At 39.0% G+C, this 23151-nt stretch overlaps 1 protein-coding gene across 2 annotated transcripts in view; it reads left to right on the top strand.

The window, feature by feature from the left end:
* Positions 1-17740: 17740 nt before the first annotated feature.
* Positions 17741-23151, top strand: part of shisal1b (shisa like 1b) — a 77283-nt gene continuing 71872 nt past the window's right edge. The window contains exon 1 of one of the 2 annotated variants that reach the window (XM_049474383.1): positions 17741-18126. The gene's annotated coding sequence lies outside the window, so the exon portion shown is untranslated. The remainder of the gene's footprint in view (positions 18127-23151) is intronic. The other variant, XM_015601831.3, reaches the window with a different exon arrangement.

Raw genomic sequence — 23151 nt, forward strand, 5'->3', positions numbered from 1 at the left:
TTCTTATGGCAGTCGTTCAGGTTCGACAAAATTTCTCAACTTGCTTTACTTTACTACCTTACTGTGGGCAGTTGTGAGCTGATAGCAGTCATGTTGCCATGGAAACAGCCTGAACTGATAGAGGAGGAAGGGGGAAGGTTTATCACCAAATGGAGCTGAAAATATCTGGCAACCCAGACAATTCTTTAAAATACAACATGCCTTTTTTTCATCCTGAGAGAAATACGATGTTCTGGGAGATATGAGCCGAGTTGTGCAGGATTTCGGTCTGGAAGATCTCCAGTCTGTCTGCCGTTTAGCAGCTGTTACTAAATCTGGAGTGGATTTACAGCTGCGTTTTTAAATCAGCTGTTTTCTTTAGGTTAAACTCGATAGAACTCAAATGAAAATATAATTGCTTAAGTGCTCTAAGTGCTTTTTCCTTGCTTAATTCTATTGAATGCTTGTTTGCCTGATAATGGCCACAGCGTGTGTGTGTGTGTGTGTGTGTGTGTGTGTGTGTGTGTGTGTGTGTGTGTGTGTGTGTGTGTCTAAAACTGCTTCAAGGCATAGAGTCTGGATATTAAGAATGAAAATACAGAAAACTGCTGTTTACGACTTTGAGATCAGAGCTTACACAGCTGCTTCACATTCTGAACCGGACTCAGTTCGTTCTCTTTTTCCGCCGCCTCCCTATTGGCCTGTGTTTCCTCCCTGGGGTAAATGTTGGTCATTTCGGTTTTCGACTAAAATGATTCATCAGAGTTTATAGCGATCCTGCTCTTTTCCTGCTGTCATTCCAATACTGCAGATTGACAATGATTGGTGGCAGAAAAGAAGCATGGTCAACATTGCCTGGTCTGTTTAAACAGAGAGAAAGAGAAAAAGAGAGAGAGTGTGTGTGTGTGTGTGTGTGTGAGAGAGAGAGAGAGACAAAGGAGACAAAGAGACAGAGAGAGAATCTAAAAAATGCATTAAGCTAATAGGACTACTTCACCATGTAATTCATTAACTGTCCTATGCAATCATCCCTAATATCTATTCAATTTCATATTCAATCCAAAACCATTAGACTGATTGCCATTATTCCTCTAAGTATGCTTTAGAGCATCATAAAATATGCTTTGATCACCTTTAGTGAGCCCAGAGCCATGCTAACAATGACCTAACACACAGAAGATTTGACATTTATGAGCCACCTCTCTCCAAATTGTATGATTTTTTTTCCTATACTGAATCATCCGGAGCTTCATCCAGGCAGTGATTTAGACTGTGATTTCTTTTTTGGCTTTAATCATGGATCATGTCATTGTCTCTCCAACCCATAATTTCCTGTGCTAGCTCAGATACCACAGGTTCCGCTCCTTTTTAGTGCATCTGCTTCATGTCAGCTGTGAAAATACAGGTGCCTGCCTCTTTCCTTTCACCCAATCAACCCCACTGCACAGGCTATTTCAGGGCTAATTGATGTCTGAGTCTTGAATGCGGAGAGACAACAGAATGCAACGCTTTATTTCCGTCCCATCCTCCACCCCTCCGCTCTCCAGGCTTTTCAAAAAGAATTCTGCCCTCTTCCAGCGATAAATATAGGAACTGTTAAGATTGCTTAGAGTGTTTTTGTCATGTCAGGACAGCATGACCAATATAAGACAGTAGACTCACAGCAGCACTTCATTCAGAAGCACAATTCATGCTTCTACTAGCATGAAGGACATGCAGTACTCTGAACACTGGAGCGATGCACTGTTCCACCTCACTGCATTATACATTCAATGGTCACCCAGCTTTCTTGACAAAAATAGGACAAAAGAAAACCACAGTTCCCCAGAGACATACACACTGCAAATTGTGAGCAGGTGTCATCCTGGAAACAAGCTGTTGTTTACCCTGTTTTCTTTGGCTTTTTTACAAATTTGACAAAAGATAAGCCTCAGGAGGTGAAGACTGTTCTGAAAACTGGAAAAAGGTTTAGTGATAATGTCAGTCAATTAATGTTAATAAAAATGCAAGAACTAATTTTGACCTTAAACCTTAGTATAATTTAAGGCGCAAATTAAGTGATGTAGCATTAGAGTCTCCTAGTAGAACTTTCATCAGAGCTGTCATGACTTTTTCCATGTCCTACAGAATCTTATCAATTCCAAAATAACCTGTGGGATATGTGTGTGGGTCCTCCTGTAATTCACTGTGAATATGATTACACTTGTGAGTCACTTGTCTCTTTGTATGGACAATTCTAGCCAGATGCCGCCAGTCACGATCATTCCCACCCACTGCACTGGTTAATGTTGGCCTGTATGTGGCAATGCATTTAAAAAGGTATTACTGGAACACAATTGACACTGATGATAAAGGAATGTAAAAAGCCCACACAACTTCATAAAGGGAATGTTCCATCCATCTGCACCCACCACTGTGTTCAACCTCCCACACAAAATAACACCTCACAACTTACACAGGTGTGAGAATTCCCAAGCTGTCCCCTGAGGTAACAGTTCATGAATATCTTTTTTTTATATATTGCTATCCCATGACTTTGTGTAAAATGTCAGTGTATATATTCATTATAGGTTTTATTAAAGGTTTATATAAGATATTTGTCCTGTAGTATATTGTGTTATTTTTGATTAAATAAATAATCAATATTTAGCATGATCAATACGTAATCCAGTTTTACTTTATGATCTCTGGTTAATTCTTTTGAGGGATTTGTTTGTAACCATGGGTGAAATTTCATATGTGCTGTGTTTTACTCTGGTCAAGATAGTCTTCGTTGAGGCCCCTTCTTTGGTACTTTGGAGTTGGTACTAAAACTATTTGACATATATATTTTTCGCACTATAATCCGCACTTAAAATGTATACATTTTCCCCAAAGTCGAGAGTGCGCCTTATAATCCAGTGCACCTTAATTAGGAATTTTACAGTCAGGTTGTTAGGAGCAGTAAAGCCACTCCACTGAAGTACAGCATTATACAGGAGTTTCAGTTTAGTTATCAAGCACCGAACCTGGAGCAGTATTAATATTAGCATTAGCCGCTAACTGCGCTAAACGCTAGCTCTTCCACCGCTCAGAGGTGAGTATTATTGGCCTGTAGCCTGCTGCTAACCCCAGCCAGCACTGCTGGAGCAGCATTAGCATTAGCTGCTAACCGTGCTATGTGCTAGCTCTTTCATCGTTCAGAAGTAAGTATATCAGACTGTAGCCTGCGCATTTACCGTGTTAAAACAAGCTACATGGGACAAACCTCTATCTTATATCGCCTTGGCTTACCGGAACACTCAAGGTTCCTCAGTGTACTGATATTTTTTCTGTGCAGGAAAACAGAGGGAGAATATTTGCAGTGGGTAAGAAAGCAGAGCTTTTATTCCCACAGTCTTAAATATAAAGAAATTGAACAGCGAGAATAAAATTTCCGTCCCCTGCTCAGTGGCTTTGGGCCAGTAGCATGACCGATTGATTGTAAAAGAGAGATACACACTCGGTCGTGAGTGGGGTTCTGCACAGTTGTATCCTAGGGCCACTGTTGATCCTCTCCACGGCAGCCTGGCTCAGTTCAATCAGCCTCATTACCCCCATCTTCCAGATCAGAGCGGCCCAGCCACCCAATCACCCGGCGCGGAACAAAGTGAGCTCAAAATAACAGTAAGCGAGCGAACCATTTCTCAGGTCCCCGTGACGTCAGGCTAGCCATGGCAACTAGACCGCTCTGATGACACAGCCCACTGTCTTCAAACATTTCTTTTATTAACATCAAAGGTCCAGGCTTTCCGGCGTCTAATTATGCTCCACTCATGGCACAAAACACACCATCACTGAGACACAGATGTGGATGAAACAAACAAAGAGAGAATAATTATGTTCATAAATGTAGGCACACTTCCATAAACACAACCAACATGGGAATAATTACGAAATAAGAATCAACAACAATTCAGTTCAGATTCAATCCGAACTGTTTCGTCATCAATTTTTTTAAGTACAATTCTACTATGTGTTTCAATGTGTGTATCAATATAATGTTTGTCATCATTTATTATTTAAGCTTTTGATTTTAATTGAGTATATTTTTTATGTGAGTATATACATGTATGTGTGAGTTCAAATGTGTTTGTGTGTTTGTCTGCTAGAGAAGACAGAAGACAAATCAAATGTAATTTAATGTGATCTTTGCCAGAACCTCACTTAATTCTCTTACTATGCACCTGGAGCATCTCTCTTTCTCATTCTGTGTCTATTTCTCTCTCTCCCTTCCCCCAGCAAACAGAGATTCAGACACTGATAAAGGATTAAGAAAGAGAGAGAGAGAAAGAGAGTAAGAGAGAGAAAGAGAGAGAAAGAGAGTAAGAGAGAGAAAGAGAGAGAAAGAGGGTAAGAGAGAGAAAGAGAGACATGACAATTCCACACGTGTGATCAAATCTGAACTGTCCATCCTTTAAAAAGAGAAATGCAGACTATAAACTCACTGAGCACTTTATAAGGAGCGCTATATTAATACTGGGCAAGACATCTTTTTTCCCCTCAATACAGCCTCAGTTCTTTCCGTTCGAAACCTTCCTTTAAGATTCCGGTCGATGCACACATGATTGCATCACACAATTCCTGCAGATGTCTCTGGAGCACTTTCATGCTGTGAATCTCCCGTTCAGCCACATCCCAAAGTGTTTTATTGGATTTTGATCTTGCAACTGGGAAGGTGCCTGAAGAACACTTTTGTCTGAGATACTGAGTATTATTATCATGCTGGATGTGGCTGGATGTTAGAAGGTCAGATGTTTAGAAGGTTGCTGTGGACATAAAGGGATGCATGTGGTCAGCAATAATAAAGCAACAAATATGTTGTGACATTGAAGCAATTATTATATAACTGGTACAAATGGCGAAAAATGGGCAAAGGAAACATTCCCCACACCATTATGTCCACCAGTCTCTAAAAAAAGCTTAGCATTAAGAACATTTAGCATGCAGAGAGAGTGTTCAGTGTGAAGCTTTTTAGTGAGCATTTTGGATAAAAATGGATTTAAGCAGTTGGCACCAAATTAAAGCATTAGTGGAAGTTCTACTAGGAGACTCTAAATTCCACCTGCCTTAATATGAATGTAATTTATAATTTTTCTCTCTATTGCATTTTAAATGCAAAGTTTCATGTTCCCCTCCATCCTCCTCACTGCCCCTCCTTCCTTCCTGCCTTCCATGTATGGGAAAAAAAACAAAGGTTGATGACAGGGCCTTCACTGGGCATTCACTTGACACAAATGATTAATGTTTTTACATGTAATTGTTAAATTCTATTAAGAACTAGATTGCAATTTCTAATGAAACTGTAAGTGTGATTGCAGTGCTGATTTGTGGCTGGTTGCTATGATGTTGCTATGGTGTCTCTACTGGTTCCTAAGGTGTTGCTAAGTGGTTCCTAGGTGGTTGTTAAATTGTTACTAAGTGGTTACTATGGTGTTTGTGGTGGTTGCTATGGTGTTGCTTACAGTGTTGGGCACGTTACTTTGAAAAAGTAGTTAGTTATAGTTCCTAGTTACTTCTCCATAAAAGTAACTGAGTTACTAACGGAGTTACTCCACTATAAAAGTAACTACTTACCAGTAAAAATAACTATTGACTTACTTTTTTTATTCGCCCGTAAAAAAATAACAAAAGAAAATCAATTATGTAATTACTATTATTATTAGAAAAATAACAAATGAAAATGAACCCAAAATGTTGACAAATATATAATCTAACGAATAAAAAAAAACAGAAATTCTCCACACAACCGAAAAAAAATACTAAGCCTTGTAATACTGAAAAAAAAACAGAAAAAAACTGAAAAACGCATCTTGGGATGAAATTAAACAAACCAAGCCACCCTCAAAGGAAATATGTATATATAAACAAAACAAAAGAATGGACAAAAAACAACAATCGAATGACCGTTAAAATGGTATTAATATTACAGTTTAACAGCTGTTTCAAACAGATTTACCAAGGAGGAAAAGAGAAACCAGAGCAGCTAAAAAGAGCTTAACGTGCTTATATCAGAACTTGGCCTGTCCACGGCAATCACTGAATTGATTAGAGCACGCAAATCGTCACAATTGTGCCTCACTTCACCACGCCAAACTACGTAAACCTACAGGCACAGCGGCCAGAAGCTCAAGTTTACCGGAAAGAGGAGGGGTTAGAGCGACGCACACTTGCGCCTTTGTCTGTATACGCAAGGTTAAAAAAAAAGTTTATTGAGTGGCTAAAGTAACGTGCAGTAATAGGGTGTCGGAAATGGTAACGGCGTTATAGTCAGAGTAATTAGTTAGATTACTCGTTACTGAAAAAAAGTAACGGCGTTAGTAACGCTGTTTATTTCAATGCCGTTACTCCCAACACTGGTTGCTTAGGGGCTGGTGGGTGGTTGCAAAGGTGTGGCTATGGTATCCATTATGGTTGATATGGTGTTGCTAAGTGTATCTTTATTTGCTCTGTATCAACATCATACTGTTCTTACAACAACTGCTCTTGTGTTCTGTGTTGAGACTATCTAAGAGGCACAGGCGAAGATTAGACCAAAGCCTGAACTGAAAGCTGGTTTTCTCTGATTTGATGACAGCCGTAATATTGCATTGCATTAATCAGTGAATACTACAAGTCAGTGGATATTTTCTATTGCCAGATGGCTACATTTCTCTCCTACAAATTCAGAAATGTGTCCAGAAGTCTATGCTGTCACCCTCCCACACACAAACACAGACACACACACACATATATAATAATAATCACATATTTAAAAAACAGGCTATAAAAAAACATCCACTGTTTCATGGGGTAAGTTCATAGATGGATGAAAAACATGATGGCAATTCAATTAGGAGATATTTATGTGGTCGTGCTCTGCAGGAGCCAGTCTGGAGACTCCCGGTCATTAGATTAATCCGGGGACATGTGATTAATTCTCTCATTTGCCCACTGCACACGCTGCTGCATGATTCATATGGGCGAACGCTGTCCTTTGTGCAGATCTGACCCCTCTGTCACTGGAGTGTGATTGACAGGTCTAAGATGATAAACAGAGCCATTAAATCATACGTGGCGCCATTAATATGGATACAGCTGGAAAATCCTCCAGAGAGAGTTCCCTCACCGTTTAGAAACTGCAATTACACAGTATTAACGTATCACAGCCTAATGCAGTGTGTGTGATCTGAATATTCAGTGAGTAAATTTGAGTCAAAGGAGCATTTGTTAACCAGTCTTGATCACTGGAATACTGTGTATGCTTTAGAAGACATTCCCATCCTGAATAAACTCGTTTCAGGGAGGGGTAGCAGTTATATAAGTCTAGGTGTAACAAACAAAAAGACAGACCAATCAGGATGTAAATCCTGCCCACAAAAATCATAAAAACGTCTAGTGATCAAAAAGACAGACCAAACAAAATACCGATTTCACCTAACAACAGAGCACACATACAGGAAGTTGCTATCAATATGTGTGATAATCACGGTAATTGTGGGAGAGGTGGGATGCGGAGGTTTTAAATTGAAGGAACTAAGTACTAGTGTGGGTACTAGGTCCCCTGAGGTCTTTACTTTTCCCCTTATATAGAGTACATACTGTAGATACTGGCAGAAATTTACTGTATACCCATGACTCAGAGAAAGCAGGACTCTGCGATCCACTATCATCATCACTAAACAGACTGCTGTGACACCTGTGTATTTTCAACTTACATATTCACATTGCAGCTCATTTGCAATAACCATTTTTTAAGAGCATCTTTCACTAATTTCACTTTGATGCCTATATTATGTGTAGGGGAGTATTAGGTGTCAGGGGGGTCTAAACTATTCCATACACATGAAAAACATAAATTTGTATGATTATCACAATATATGGGGAATCTGTGTAACTTCTTACTTGCTCAGCATGTGACACTGTTATACCTAATGTGTAACTATTGTGAGTAGACAATATTACAGCTCTGGAAAAAAAAAATAAGAGATCACTTCAGTTTCTGAATCAGTTTCTCTGATGTTTGCTATTTATAGGTATATGTTTGGGTAAAATGAACATTGCTGTTTTATTCTATAAACTACAGACAACATTTCTCTTAAATTCTAAATAAATATATTGTCATTTAAAGCATTTATTTGCAGAAAATGAGAAATGACTGAAATAACAAAAAAGATGCAGAGCTTTCAGACCTCGAATAATGCAAAGAAAACAAGTTCATATTCATAAAGTTTTAGGAGTTCAGAAATCAATATTCGAATATTGGAATAACCCTGGAGGTTTTTAATCACAGTATATATGCATCTAGGCATGTTCTCCTCCACCAGTCTTACATACTGCTTTTTGAGAACTTTATGCCACTACTGGTGCAAAACTTCAAGCAGTTTAGCTTGGTTTGTTGGTCTGTAATCATCAATTTTAAAGAAACTCTTTTTTCAGTGGTGTCTTATTTTTTTACAGAGCTGTAGATACATTTTTCTTTGGATGTTTCCTTCAGTTGGCAGGTCAGCAACGATGGCCAGTCATTGCCATCTTCTCCAGACATCTAGCTCAACTCCTCCTGCCTATTCCAGAGCCACCAAGAGTCTCTTTCTGCTGCCTCTACCAGCCTGCGAACAGCTGTTTTCCTCCCCATACCTGTTATTCCAAGAGCCATGAACATCTTTCATACTGACTACAAATACAGCCAACCTGGACTGGAAATAGTTGTGCCTGCAACCACTGGTCCCTACACTGCTGTACCAGGTCCTGGTACTTTCTGGCTTTCCTTTCTGAGGCCTCGTAGCATCCATCTTCCCATTGTACTGTCAGTTCTATCATAATAAATAAATAATAGCAAATACTATGTGCATGATAGTGGTATTTTAATTAACATTATTTTTCCCTATTTTGCTCACAGGTTTATGAAGAGTCTTAGTAACCCCCACCACACTGTTTGCCCTCTTTATCTATGTTATCTCTCCTTCCTGGCTAATCAGAGAGATGAGCAAATGAGAGAAGAAATGGTGTAGTACATTGAAATTCCAACTCTGTAAGTATTATTTAATGGCATTTTCTTTAAATCTGCTAATTCTAGACACTACAGGATGCAGATGACCATGTGTGTTGTGAGGGGGGTTTGAGGGGCATGGTAGAGGGGTGCTCACCTCAGTATCAAGATTTGCGCAGACACAGTAGCCAGGAAAAGACATTTTTGTGCATAAAGGAGCAAATTGCTACGATTTAAACGATTTATGAGATTTATCAGATTAAAAGAGATGGAAAGCTGGTCTCATATGACTGGAGATAATTGTCCACTGAGTGAACAGACTTTCTTATAAGGAATTTGAGAGTGTACAGCATGTATGCATCTGACAATGAGGATGTAAACAGCCATTATGTTCCAAAGCAAAAATACAACAGTTGTATGTCAGAAAATGGAGATTTAAAATTGGGCTAAAATTGGGAGAAAGTGTAAAGCCTTTATATTTCTGAGAATTGAGATGTTATGAGCCACATCCCACAGAGAACATACAGCATTTATTCGTCAACAAGAAGAATTCAGTTCTTGTGGAGGTGTGCGTGAATCACAGTTAAGGCAAAGGAGCCAGACGGCCAGGTGGATTCCATTTAACTTGAGCAGACAAAACAAAACCATTCTCATCTGTGATTTGTAGGCCAGTGTTGCTCCTTAGCATCCTGCGATCCTGCCAGTACAAGCAGTAATATAATCCCCTTTCATATTTTGAACTTGGACGAGTCTTCAAATGGCTCATACTGAACATTTTTCCTCTCCGAAATGATATGGTACAAATCCCTTCCCTGGGTGAAGCGAGCAATAAATTTCAAATCAACGTCTGCTCTCTTATTCAACTTAAGATGCAGAGCGAAAAGAGAGGTCAACTGATTGGTGGAATGGTGAGACCGAAGAATGTAATGTGGCCTCCTGACCTCAGAGATCATTACAGTCTGACACAGTGTGGTCATCATCTCCCAGCCTGTGGGGTTGGCCTCTAAAATCAAGAGTGTAAGTAATGATTCATTTGAATAGAGAACACACATACTCACACACTCTTTCTTACATCTGCCTGATCGATAAATTATGCAGCCGTGACACTTTCTCTTCACCACTAATCAGACTTCAGACCAGCAGATGAATTAAAGGTACTGCACAATATGTTGAGGAATCACAAGAAATACAACCACAGTCTAAAAATATCACATTAAAATGTTCTCCTTAATGTTTCTCTTCCTGGCATCTTTCAGGAATCTGCTATACCTGAAAATAGTAAAACAAATACACTAATATACATAAATGCTGGTGTTACGTCTACCAGAGCTTTCATTACCACCCACTGTGGTATTCCCAGTACACACGTGACATTGGGACTTGTGGATTGGGAATGTTTAACGCCTATTTTTTATTTTTGTACAATACAGAACATTAAACACTAGTTGCACTGGGGCCTTAAAACACTATGCCTATGGACACATTCACATTACAAGCCACATTGCTCAAATCTGATTTTTTTTGCTCAGATCAGGTTTGGCTATTTTGACGGTTCACATTCACAAATGTAAGTGATCTGTATCTGTGTGTAATGTGAACAAATCTGTCCCTGAAACGCCTCACACACACACACTGATTTGTGTATAAACGTCTCCTTCTTCACCAACAACAAAAAAAACTTCATATTTGAGAGACGAATTATTACGGAGCCCCTAAGATGACATAATGTAAAAAAAAAAAACAATGTGTGGCCACGCCTTATTAAGGAGTGGGAACGAGATCCTAAGGCATGGGAATGAGATAATTAAGGTGTGGGAACGAGATTCTAATGCCTTGGAACGAGATCCTTATGCGTAGGAACGAGATAATTAAGGTGTGGGAATGACCTATTAAGGCGTGAGTTAATTAAATCTAGCTGGAGAATAATAAAGCTTGCTTTTTTTGTAAATTAATGCCCAAACAGAAAACTGTATATTTGTATATGTATATATGTATCAAAGCTCCTTTAATCCAAGAATAATCTTCAGTGAAAAAAAAAAAACTTTTCAACTGTTATTTTCATCTTGGACTGAATTTTTGGAATCATTTGCATTGAGACATAGTATAATTCTAAGTTAAAGACACTTCATTCTCACACTAAAAGCTGATTGGTTCAGACGCAGACAGTATGCTAACCTGTTTACCTTCCTTTGGCAGTCATATTGTGCACAACCCCTGAGAGCTGCTCGCTTTATTAGCTGTGAAACAAAAGGACCTTTTGGCCACACCTTAATGGCTACAATTTAATTAACTCATTTCTTCGCCTTAATTAGTCGTGGCCACGCCTTAATGATATCAATTCCATGCTTTAAATAACTCATCCCCACGCATTAGGATCTTGTTCCCATGCCTTAATTATCTTGCTTTTGCAGCTTTAGCTGCACAGCTGCACCAAGAGATGTGTGGATAAGAGAGAGGCACGTAGCACATGCGTAAAAGCATAAAGACCATTCACATTCATGTCACATGTCCATGGATTGGATACATATCCAATTGAGGACCACATATGAAAGTGACTCAAATCTGATTTGAAAAAAACAAAAAAAACAGATTTGGCACGTTCACACAGACATGAAAAAATCAGATCTGAGCCACAAAAAATCAGATTTCAGTCACTTCAACCTGGTAATGTAAACATAGCCTTTGTCTATGATCTGAGGAATATTTAGAACCAAACATTATGGCTGTTGTTTTACCACATATTACTGCATACAATTCTTAAATGTTCTCAAATTAATATTTTGCGAATGGAACCATGATGCTAAATCGCTAAATTTCCTGCAGTACTTACTATCTGCTTCACTTTTCCTATTGCTAAAGCAAACATAGTGTTTTTAATAGAATGATTTTAGCTTTTTGTGTTTTTTGTTATCAGAGTGGTGAACAGTAATTTCTAGTGTTCAGACCTGTTTTCAGCATAGCATTTTTCACGACAACTCAACACTCTGTAGAAAATCTGAAGAACTATATTCTGTATGGACCTAAAGAGCACGTTTTGGGGGCAGGGCATGGATACATCAATTGTGTGTGTGCATATTTGCGTGTGTATGTGTGTGTGTGTGTGTTGCTTCACATAATTTTCCTTCCAGAACACAGTGTGACAGAGCAGCAGGGCTATAGGCCTCCACAGACAGGGCTTCAGCAGTTTCCATGGAACTCTAAACTGGGATAAATGGGTTATCCAAATTCTACACACACAGACACACACAAAAAATCTCTTTCTCTCTCTCTCTCTCTCTCTCTCTCTCTCTCTCTCTCTCTCGATCTCTCCCTAAACTAAAAAGCAGAGGAAGGAGATTGGATATAGAGCAGAACATCTGTATCAAATAGGTTCTCTGCTTTAATAGCTCTGAGTGTAAGATGATCCTACAGTCATGGGGTACCATGCTCAGAAATCCAATCCATAAAGCTAGCAGTTCAAAAACTCACCACTTCCTCTGCCCAAGACTCAGCATTACAGAGATCATCCCAGTTATGGGTTTGTTGTGTAACTTTGGTGTTTAATGCAGCCCTGAAATCAAGCAAATAATCACCAATCACTTACTACAACCAGTTTTTGACTGACATCAAAAAGCATCTAGTTTTATTTTTTACAAAACTGGTCCATATATGAGTTCCCAGTACATTATCAGAACAGAGATTTTCTGTTTAGTCCTCACAAATCTAAATAATAATCCCACTTTGCCTTGTGTTACCTTCTCTCAGTGACAATAACCTATTAGGCAAGATTTCCTCGACAAGTTTCAAACTTCAATATTTCATGAGTTGTAAGAGGAGATGAAGAGTATGACCTGAATTTGCTGTGAGAGGTGTGCGAGAGAACAACAATACCCAGCGGAGAGGTTTCTTCAACTCGGGGCTCTTTTCTCTAAAGAAGTCAGCTAGAGCTTTAGTAATCTCCTTCCAAGAGATAACCGCTTTAAAGGCTGGTTTTGTTAAAGCACAGTTTGTATTTTTTTATTCCAGAGGCACAGTATATCATTCCCTGTTTAAAGCATTGCATTTCACTTCTAAAAAAACATACCTTTAGTTGTACAATATTGACACTGTAAAAAATAACTGACATTGCAGTATGTTTTTCTGTGATATACAGTGGCAAGAATAAAGTATGGGAACTCTTTGGAATTTCATAGTTTTCTGCATAAATATGCCATAAAATGTGATCTGATCTTCATCCATGTCAAGGGTAATGAAAAATATAATGTGGCTAAAATAACGATATACAAAAAATAATGTCTTGCAGGTTTATATTGAACACACTCATCAACACTGGTAGCATGGATGGTAGCAGAAAAAATGAAGAGAACTCTTGGAATCAATAGCTAGTTGACCCCCCCTGGCGGCAATAACCCCAACAAGACACTTTCTGTAGCTGAGGATCAGACCTGCACACTGTTCTTCCTGGCAGAACTTCTTCATTTAGTCATATTTATTATCTCATTTTTTTAAGCCATTTAGTTGTGGACATACTTCAGTGTTTTGGGTCATTGTCCTGTTGCATTACCCAACTTCTACAGAGTTTTAGCTGATGTACAATCACTCTCACATTATCTTGTAGAATATTTGGATTTGAGAAATCATCAGCAGCAAAGCAGACCAAAATCATGATGTTTCCTCCACCATATTTTACAGTTGGGATGATGTTTTTATGTTGATGTGCAGTGGTTTTTATGCCAGGTAAAGTGCAACAATAAACTTTTTTCCAGTAACATTGTGGAGTGCTTTTGAGCTCTTTTGCAAACTTCAGGCATGCAGCAATGTTCTTTTAGTAAGCAGAGCCTTCCTTCATTGTTTCCTGCCAAAAACATCCTTCCTGATCAAGGTTTTATGGATTGTAGACTCATGAACACAGATGTTACCCTGTTTCAATGACATCTTGAAATCTCTCTGTCTCTCAGGTTGTTTCTTTACCTCATTAATGAGTCTCTGTTGTGCTCTTGGGGTCATTTTGACTGGGTGTCCACTTATTGGCAGAGCAGCGACAGTCCCAAAGTCCTATTTGTAGATTACTTACTGTAGACTGTTGAATTACTAAAGACTTTGAAATCACTTTGTTACCCTTTCCAGATTAATGTAAATCAATCAATTTAGGAGCTATTAAACACAAAGGTTCACATACTTCACTGGCATTATAGGGTTTTTATGTCTGTTCTCACTGAAGACATGGATGATCACAATTTTCTTTATTATTCTTTTAGGCACATTATATTTGGCAATACCCTTGAGTTGGATGAAGATCAGATTATGCAGAAAAACATTACATTTCAAAAGAGTTACATACATTTTTAGCAACTGAATTTTCATTTTCATTCAGCATTAATTCCCAGATAATACTGTTTTCCATCATCAGCCAGAGTTCCCATTTCTCCTTTTTTGATGTTGGTCAGCACAGGAGATGTATCAGAGCTGTGTTGCTGCCCTTTTCTAAGAGTGCACTGGCTACCCAGTGATGCTAAGTCAGCAACAGCTCGAAAAGAGGTGTATCGGAGGAGGCATGTGCTGGTCTCCACCCTCCACCCTCCAACCTCTGTCATCTGAACAGGGATTCGGTAATCGTTCTACCAAATTGTGGTGAAAATGGGTGAATGTGGTGAAAACCTTAGAGATAAATAAAAATATACAGGAAAACATAGGAATTTTCACAATAGGTTAACATGTCATAATATTAATAATGCACATAGTGTATTTAAGAATGGTGCAAAAAGACAATAGATTGGACAGATTTCAAGGAAAATTAGAACAGTGGGAATGTTCCTTCTTGCATCAAGCAGCAAATAAAATGTAAAATTTTAATAAATTAGCCTTTCATGGCATTACATGTCCTTGTGAATATTGTGCAAGGCCACATTGCATTGACATAGCTACTGTAGAGCAGTAAATAGTGCAGCCTTACTTAATAATACATGGCATTTTGGTTTGCTTGTGTTTGTGTGTTTATTATTTAAAAAATAGGTTATATTCAAGATACGGAATTAACATTGTAACATACAAGTTTATACTGTGTCTGTGTGGGATTTCTTATGTGTACTCTGATTTCCTCCCATCTACAAAAACACATGGTAAGTAAATTGGCTAAATTGCTAAACTTCACCATAGGTCTGATGGTGTGAGTGATTAAGGTGTTGTACCCTCTGATGGACTGGAGACCTGTCCAGGGTGTATTCCTGTCTTGCATCCAGTCATTCTGAATAGAATTAGACCCCCTGACCAGAAAAAAAAGAAAAGACAATGAAGAAATGAATGAATAAAACAGATTTCCCAGACATGTTTCTATACATATTTTACAGTAGTTTTCTTAAGTTTTAGCTTTGCCTTTCTCTTACCACAATCAATGAAATATATTTTGTGCTTCACAGGAGCAGATGCTTGTGTCCAGTGCAATTTCCATTAGCCACAGGGACAGCTGGCAGTGTCTTCAGGGACATAATGTGGAGCAACTTGGGGTTAAGTGTACAGATGGCATTCATACTGTAGATGTTCATGTCAGCTATAGTTATCACCTGGGACTGAGTCCATGACTTTCATCCAGAAGCCCTTCAGGCACAGACAAGTTATCTAAAACAGGAATGATAATAGTTACTACTGCAAACAGAGATTGGAATATTTTTAGTTATTGAGTTGTTGAGTGGACTTACATTGAGAGTGCATAAAGGTCATAACTTTGTGTATAAGAGGTTGTCAAGACAAGACAAGACAAAACAAGACAAGAGCACATATTTACTGCCTCCACTTTTAAACCATCACTGCAGTCAAGGCCTTTGCAGAAGGGCCCAACAGTGGCAGCTTGCTAAACCCTAGTATCAAATGCAGAACCCTGTCATCAATAACCTGGAGCTTTAACTCCTGAGGCTTCACTGCTACCACTGTACCCCAAAACTGATCAAGTTTTTGGGCAGGGGTGGGCCATGATGCCCCAGTAGCTTAAAAAAAAAACTGGTTATAGAACAAACAACTTCAATGTTTTTAAAATCTATGAAAAATAATATATTGTTGCATTAATATGCAACATTGTTATAGTGCATATTGATATTTCAGTATATGGAGAGTGCTGTAACTGCTTAAAAAGCTTATATTATATACAGTATATACTCAGTAATACCACTGAGTCATCTCTTTTGCTTAAAGATAGCAGTATCAGTGGTGTGTCAGTGTGGTCAGCGTCTACCACACCATGTGAGCAGCGGTTTGAGAAGATGTAGTGGCTGACCTTAGTGTCAAGTCTCTGAGGGTGAAAATAAATCGAGACTGTGTAATGTTATAAGGTCTCCACTCTACGGTTTTAGATCTAGCATCTCTTTTCTGTGGCCACTGCACATCTGTGAAATATGGTTTGAAATATGTATTAAATATGAATATGTTCTCCTCGCATATTTTAATATGTCATTAAAAGGTGCTTTAGAGGTGGGGGGCGGTGAGCATTGTTGACAGCAATGCTACACAGTATATATGTTGGTAAAAAAAACTTAGTGATGAGTGTCATTAGTGTCATTAATTACATTCATTTAAATGTTTCTTTGTCAATGAAATTCCTACTGTAGTCTATTGTATTGGTCTAATGAGGATTCTTTTTAACCTATTGCACTGTAGTTTACTGTAATGTGCTATAGTTGATTACTGACTTTTGTGTTTTATGTCTTTTAGTCTTTTGTAGTCCACTGTAGTATTTTTAGTCTATTGTATACTGTAGTTATCTATTGTAGTCTTTTATAATTGTTATCTATTGCAATGATCTATTGTAATCTTTTTGTAGTTGTAACCTGTAGTTAGTTTCTATGGTCCAGATCAGTTGATGAGTTTGTTTACTTGGTACGTTTTCTCCATCTGTTTGGTTTGGTTTCACACAGGCATAAACCTAAACGCACCAAAATGTGCACCAATAAACCATGCAAACACATTGTTTCCTCTGATTGGTCAGAGCTGTCTGGCACGGAGCAAGAAAGTAAATATAGCGAGAAGATTCTGCGTTCCAGCATGCTAGAATGCTAGAATGCGCTTTCAAACACAGCATTATCAATGGGAAGTGCAGCACAGATGTACATGTAGTAAACATGTAAAGTTGCGCGGCTGCGAACAGTGAGCGCTGCACATACTGCACATGTAAACGGCATGAAGCAGCAGCAGAGATAGCGTTTGCTCATGGCTGTGGTAATCACATACATTTCTCTTTCACAGTTCTCAACTGTTGTATATTGGTGTCAATTGTAGTTTTTTATATTTGTCTACTGTTTTCTGTTGAAGGTGTCTGCTGTTGTCGATTAAAATAGTCTACGTTTGGAGAGATTTTGGTACCTTTGGAAATAAAAGGCTGTCCTGCTATGGCATCACTCAAACTACCCTCAGTACCTGCATTGTTAAGAGAGCACTATCAAAACAGTAGTTTCCTCTGTTAAGAATCAGTACAGTCTCCCTGAACACACACACACACACACACACACATTTACACATGAAAACCAAAATAATCACATGCACACAGGCTGCTTTCTCTCTTCTGCATTGTCTTTTCCACATGGTAATTCTATAATGTCTTCTCCAGAGCGTTCAGGCCACTAAGCATGTGTGTGTGTGTGGGTGGGTGGATACAGTCAACAGAGGACATGCCGGTCTATCTGAGGAATAAAGTGGCTTGAGGTTAATGAGAACCTTAAAAACAGTTTGGCATGAAGGAAGTGGAAGACACACAGACACACACACTTACAGGCAATACACATGAAGTCAAGCTCTTCAACAGTCAGTTCAGTGCACATCCCCCTCCCACCACTTTACTCTCTCTCTCGCTCTCTCTCCCTGTCTCTCACTTTCTCTCTCTCTCTCTCTCTCTCTCTCTCTCTCTCTCTCTTTCTCTCTCTCTCTCGCTGTTAGCTTTCTCTGCTCCACTCCTCAGAGCAGAGCGCGTGGTGGTGTTGGTGGTGGACTTGGCTGCTGTTCTCCTCGCTGGAGGAGCGCTCGTGCTCTCCGCGCTCCAGGACAGAGTTCAGCGCGCGCTCTTCAGATGGCTGCTGACCACCGCGCCGGACCCCGAACTGAGGAGCAGCACAGGAGTAACTGACACACAGCCGGAGAGAAAGAGAGAGAGGGGAGAGAGGGATTCCCCCGCGCGTGTGGAGTAAACAGAGGAGACGGCGGTAAGCACACACTGCTCTTCGTAATAAGAGAGAGAGAGAGAGAGAGAGAGAGAGAGAGAGAGAGAGAGAGAGAGAGCAACTGTGGGAAACCCTGAACTCAAACAGCGTTAGAACACAGAGCAGCAGCTCTACACCGCTTTGTTACACACATTTAGACAAGTTCTACAAATGTCTGTGAACACCCCGTCTAATGAATACATTCAGTTACTCTACTGCAAGTTACATTTATTACTGTAGAGAAGTGCTGCCGATAGAACAGGACTCTCTACAGCAGATAAACATTAACCTGTTGGCACAGTTTACCGAATAACGCTCAGCGTAAAGCTGGACAATATGTACACGATTTAACTGTGGTTGATACTAAACAATTTCGATATCAATATCAGCAATATAAAACATAAGATAATAACAATATAAAAATGAACAATATACGATTGAATACAGATATCACTTTAAACAGTATAAAAGATAATATAATAACAATATCAATATAAACAATACAAAATATACAATTAAATACAGATTTTAATATGAACAATACAAAAGATACGCTTAAATACAGATATCAGTTTAAACAGTATAAAAGATAATATAATAACAATATCGATATAAACAATACAAAATATACAATTAAATTACATTACATTACATTACATTTGGCAGACGCTTTTGTCCAAAGCGACTTACAATAGTCAAGTACAATGTAAAATAAGTTTAAAGGTAAAACATCTTTGGATAGGGATAAAAGGAGGTCGAAGGGAAATAATAGGATAGAGGAGTTAAGGAGGGGAAGAAGGAAATGAGGTTAGAAGTAGTCTAACCTCTGTCTTCAGGAGTTTCTTAAAGATAGCGAGAGATTCTCCTGATCTGGTAGTGGAAGGTAGTTTGTTCCACCATTGGGGAACTCTGTATGAGAACAGTCTGGATTGCTTTGTGTGAATGTTTGGCAAAGCGAGGCGACGTTCATTGGAGGAGCGCAGCGGCCGGGAGGTAGCGTAAGCCTTCAGGAGCGAGTGCAGGTAGGAAGGAGCCTGTTCTGTCATCACCTTGTAGGCGATTGTAAGAGCTTTGAATTTGATGCGAGCATCAACTGGTAGCCAATGGAGCTCAATGAGCAGCGGGGTGACATGTGCCCGTTTTGGCTGGTTGAAGACCAGACGTGCTGCTGCGTTCTGGATCATCTGGAGTGGTTTTACTACACAGGCCGGGAGGCCAGTTAGCAGGGCATTGCAGTAGTCGAGGCGTGAGATGATGACCGCTTGCACCAGGAGGGTGGCCTGTTGCGTCAAGAACGGTCTAATTTTTCGGATGTTATAGAGCGCAAAGCGGCAGGACCGAGCAACTGAGGCCACATGGTGCGTGAAGGAGAGTTGGTCATCAACCAGAACACCCAGGTTCCTAGCAACCTTTGTCGGTGAGAGAGAGAGAGAGTCGATACTTATAGAGAAGTTGTGTTGAAAGGATGGTTTTGCTGGTATAACCAGAAGTTCAGTCTTTGAGAGATTTAATTGAAGGTGATGCTCCTTCATCCATGAGGATATGTCAGAGAGACACTGCGATATCCGTGCAGAGATTGAGTGATCTTCAGGTGAGAACGACAGATATAGCTGGGTGTCATCCGCAAAGCAATGGTAGGAAAATCCGTGTGAGCGGACAAATAAAGATATCAATATGAACAATGTGAAAAATAAGACTAAATGCTGATATCAGTATGAACAATGTAAATTATAAGATTAAATGTATATATCAATATGAACAATGTAAAATAAAAAACTAAATGCTGATATCAGTATAAACAACGTATAGTATAAGATACAATGCTGATATCAATATGAACAATGTAAAGTATAAGCATAAATACTAATATCAATATGGCTAATATCAAAGATAAGATAACAGCGATATCAATATGAACAATACCAAAGCCACAGGAAAACTGCCAACAACGCCCACAATGGATGTCTGTACCTACAAACTTGTGAAAAACATTATTTGTCAATTTATATAATGCATAGGGATGTATAGAATTAATGAGGAAATTCTTTTTACTATTTATACTGAATTATCAATTTTTGATAAAGCACTCAGATTTCAATCAGATGGGGTGCTAAACTGTGCAGTATTCAGTAAATATTTACAATGGACTTTTTTGTTTTTTTATTTGAAAAGCGATGGTGACTCACAGGTGCTGTAAATAATGCATTCTAACATATCAGAAATTATCTTGTTAAAATCATAATTCATTGCGAAATCATCTGATCATCACTGATGATTTTTTATTCATATATATAAATATTGCGTAAGTGAGATATTGCCTCACTTACACTTTTGTCGCTCAATTCAATCAAATGCTCATAGCTATGCTTCACAATCTAGTAAAAAGCCTTTTCTCCAACACAATTATTTTTTTAATATCCTTAATTTTAAAAATGTACATAATGAATAAGCAGGTGTCCTAGTTGTTTCTCCATAGTGAATCATAACAAATGACTAATTAATAACATTTAAATTCAATAAGCAGCAATTTAAATATCACTGATATGATGAACATGATATCATCAACGATAGAAATAATAATAATAACTGTAAGACAGCTTGTTAAATACTGATATTATTATTAATTATTATTATCTGTTATTATTCAACAACATGTAGCATGGAAAGCTAAACTAGGTCATGTGCTTCATACTGTTTATTCTTCCTCCTGTTCTCAGTCAGGTGAATCCTTCCCTCCTCACCTTCTTTTACCATCACGCGCCAAATTCATACTCTCACACTCTGTCGCTCGCTCACTGACTGTCGCTTTCTATCCCAGGTGTGTGTGTGTGTGTGTGTAGGGTTTTTTTTGGTTGTTGTTTTTTTAGGAGGGGTTGCTAATTGTTGTTAGTGTGTATGTGTGTGTGTGTGTGTGTGTGTGTGTGTGTGTGTGTGTGTGTGTGTGAGTGAGGTAGGAGGTGCACTGTGTGTGTTTACCATCTTTTTTTCTTCTTTCTTCCTTCACTCACTCGTGCACTGTGCTGAGCTTTCTTTTAGCTGCTGAGCTAATTAGGCTGGATTGGCAGACAGTGCTGGGTTGGTAACTTAGAAACAGGCATGTTGGAAAGCTCAGTACAGCAACACACATGTGTGTAGTGTGAAACATACACACACACACACACACACACATGGATACACACAACTCAAGGGAATTCTTAAAGGCTTAGAGGAAACAAAAAGAGGATGCCTGTGTGTTCCACCATGTCAGTCTGCTGCACTAATGATAGGGTTAGACACAAACAGCTTTACAGAAAGTGCTAGAGAGAGAGAGAGAGAGATTTATATATGCTGATACAGAGAAATCACTTCTTAAGAACATTTGAATATGTTCATTATTAATAACTTGCATGCACTGTTCTGACCTGAATTGAAAAGTGTCTGACTCTTTAAAAAAAAAAAACACCATCTTTGACTCACACTGTAAGCTGTCATATTTTTTTTAAATCGTCACAAATACACTGACATGCCAAAAGTCTTGGGATAGTAACTTATCCCATGTATCCCAAGTGTTACCTCAGGCGATGACTTGGAAAACCCCACACTTGTGCTGTGAAAATTGTGTGGTTTTATCTTGTGAGTAAGGTTGAACCCTGGCCAGCATACTCATGGCAAGGCTATGTAAATTCTAAATTAAATTATAAGAAGTTATTTGATTTGGTCTGATGGTGGGTGCTAGATAGGGAGATACCATTTCTGTAGTATGCATGTATGTATGTATGTATGTATGTACAGGCATTTACAGTTCCTCGATCCGCAGTGTTATGTAGTTACCGGTAGTACGTTAAGCTATTATCACCCACAGTGGACAGTGCAGTGGGTGGTAATGATCATTACTGGCGAAGTCTAGCTGGATTTTTCCATACAAACAGACAAGCAACTCTGGCTTAAATAACATTCACATGCAATTTATAAGACCCCACACACATATCCTGCAGGTCAGTAAAGCATTTTTAGGTTCCTTAGGTCATGGCAAAAGTCAATGTGTGTCATGGTGTGCCAACTAGGGATGCACAATTTATCGTTCAAGCATCGTCATCACGATGTGCGCATGCGCAATAGACATATTGCAGGACATGCAATGTCACTGAAGGCAATTAAATCAAACAGGTCATGTTGCGATATTTTGATTCTTGACACAAGAAGTAGATACACAGTGCTGTCTCTGTGTCTGTGGAAATGACTGGCTACCGCTGCCTGAGAAGCGCGAGGGGGAGGGGGATTGCAAAGGGGGGTGGGGTGGGGCAGGATTAAACAGGAGGTAAATGCATGGCACGTGTCAAAGCTGTGCACCTCAGTCCAGCACAGTTTTGCGCAGATATTTACAGTTACAGCTGAATTCACGCTTTTAATCCTAGAAAAAAACTCTTATTTACATTATAAATAGCCATTTAAATTTCTGTTTAAATGACCGATTACTGTTGCTTTGCTGTTTTCCTTGGGTTTTAAGTGCTCTGCGCTGACTCAGCTCTTGATTAGTCCGGATGCGAGACAGGGCACAGGTGGGGGCAGGGCTGGTGACATCATGAGCCCTGCATTGTTTAATATCGCGATATATATCTTTGAAAAAAGAACATTTGTAATGTAAATTTTTTCCAATATCATGCAGCCCTAGTCTTAACACATCCCATCTACTACTCATCACAGATCCTTTATAAATAGAAAATAACAGTCATAAAGCTCACAAGTCCCTTCAGGCCTGTTTATTTTAGTGAAATGCTGAATAATGCTCTAAAACACCCCTGCATGTGCCCTGTGTTTACTTAAGTGAATTTTGTAATGTGATGAGCAGTGAGGGCTTCATTTTCATCTCAGTAGGACTCCACCTAATTTATTTTGCCTGTTAATTAACCTCCAAACAACACTACTAGAGAGGCTCAGCATTCAAACTGCAGCAGATCCATTTAGTTTCTTTGATGGCATGTGCTGCTTTTATAGACTTTGAGATGATTAAATCTTGTAAATCATGAAGAGAATTGTCTCAGATAGTGC

Source organism: Astyanax mexicanus, chromosome 2, assembly GCF_023375975.1.
Source record: "Astyanax mexicanus isolate ESR-SI-001 chromosome 2, AstMex3_surface, whole genome shotgun sequence".
NCBI classification, from domain to species: Eukaryota; Metazoa; Chordata; class Actinopteri; order Characiformes; family Acestrorhamphidae; genus Astyanax; species Astyanax mexicanus.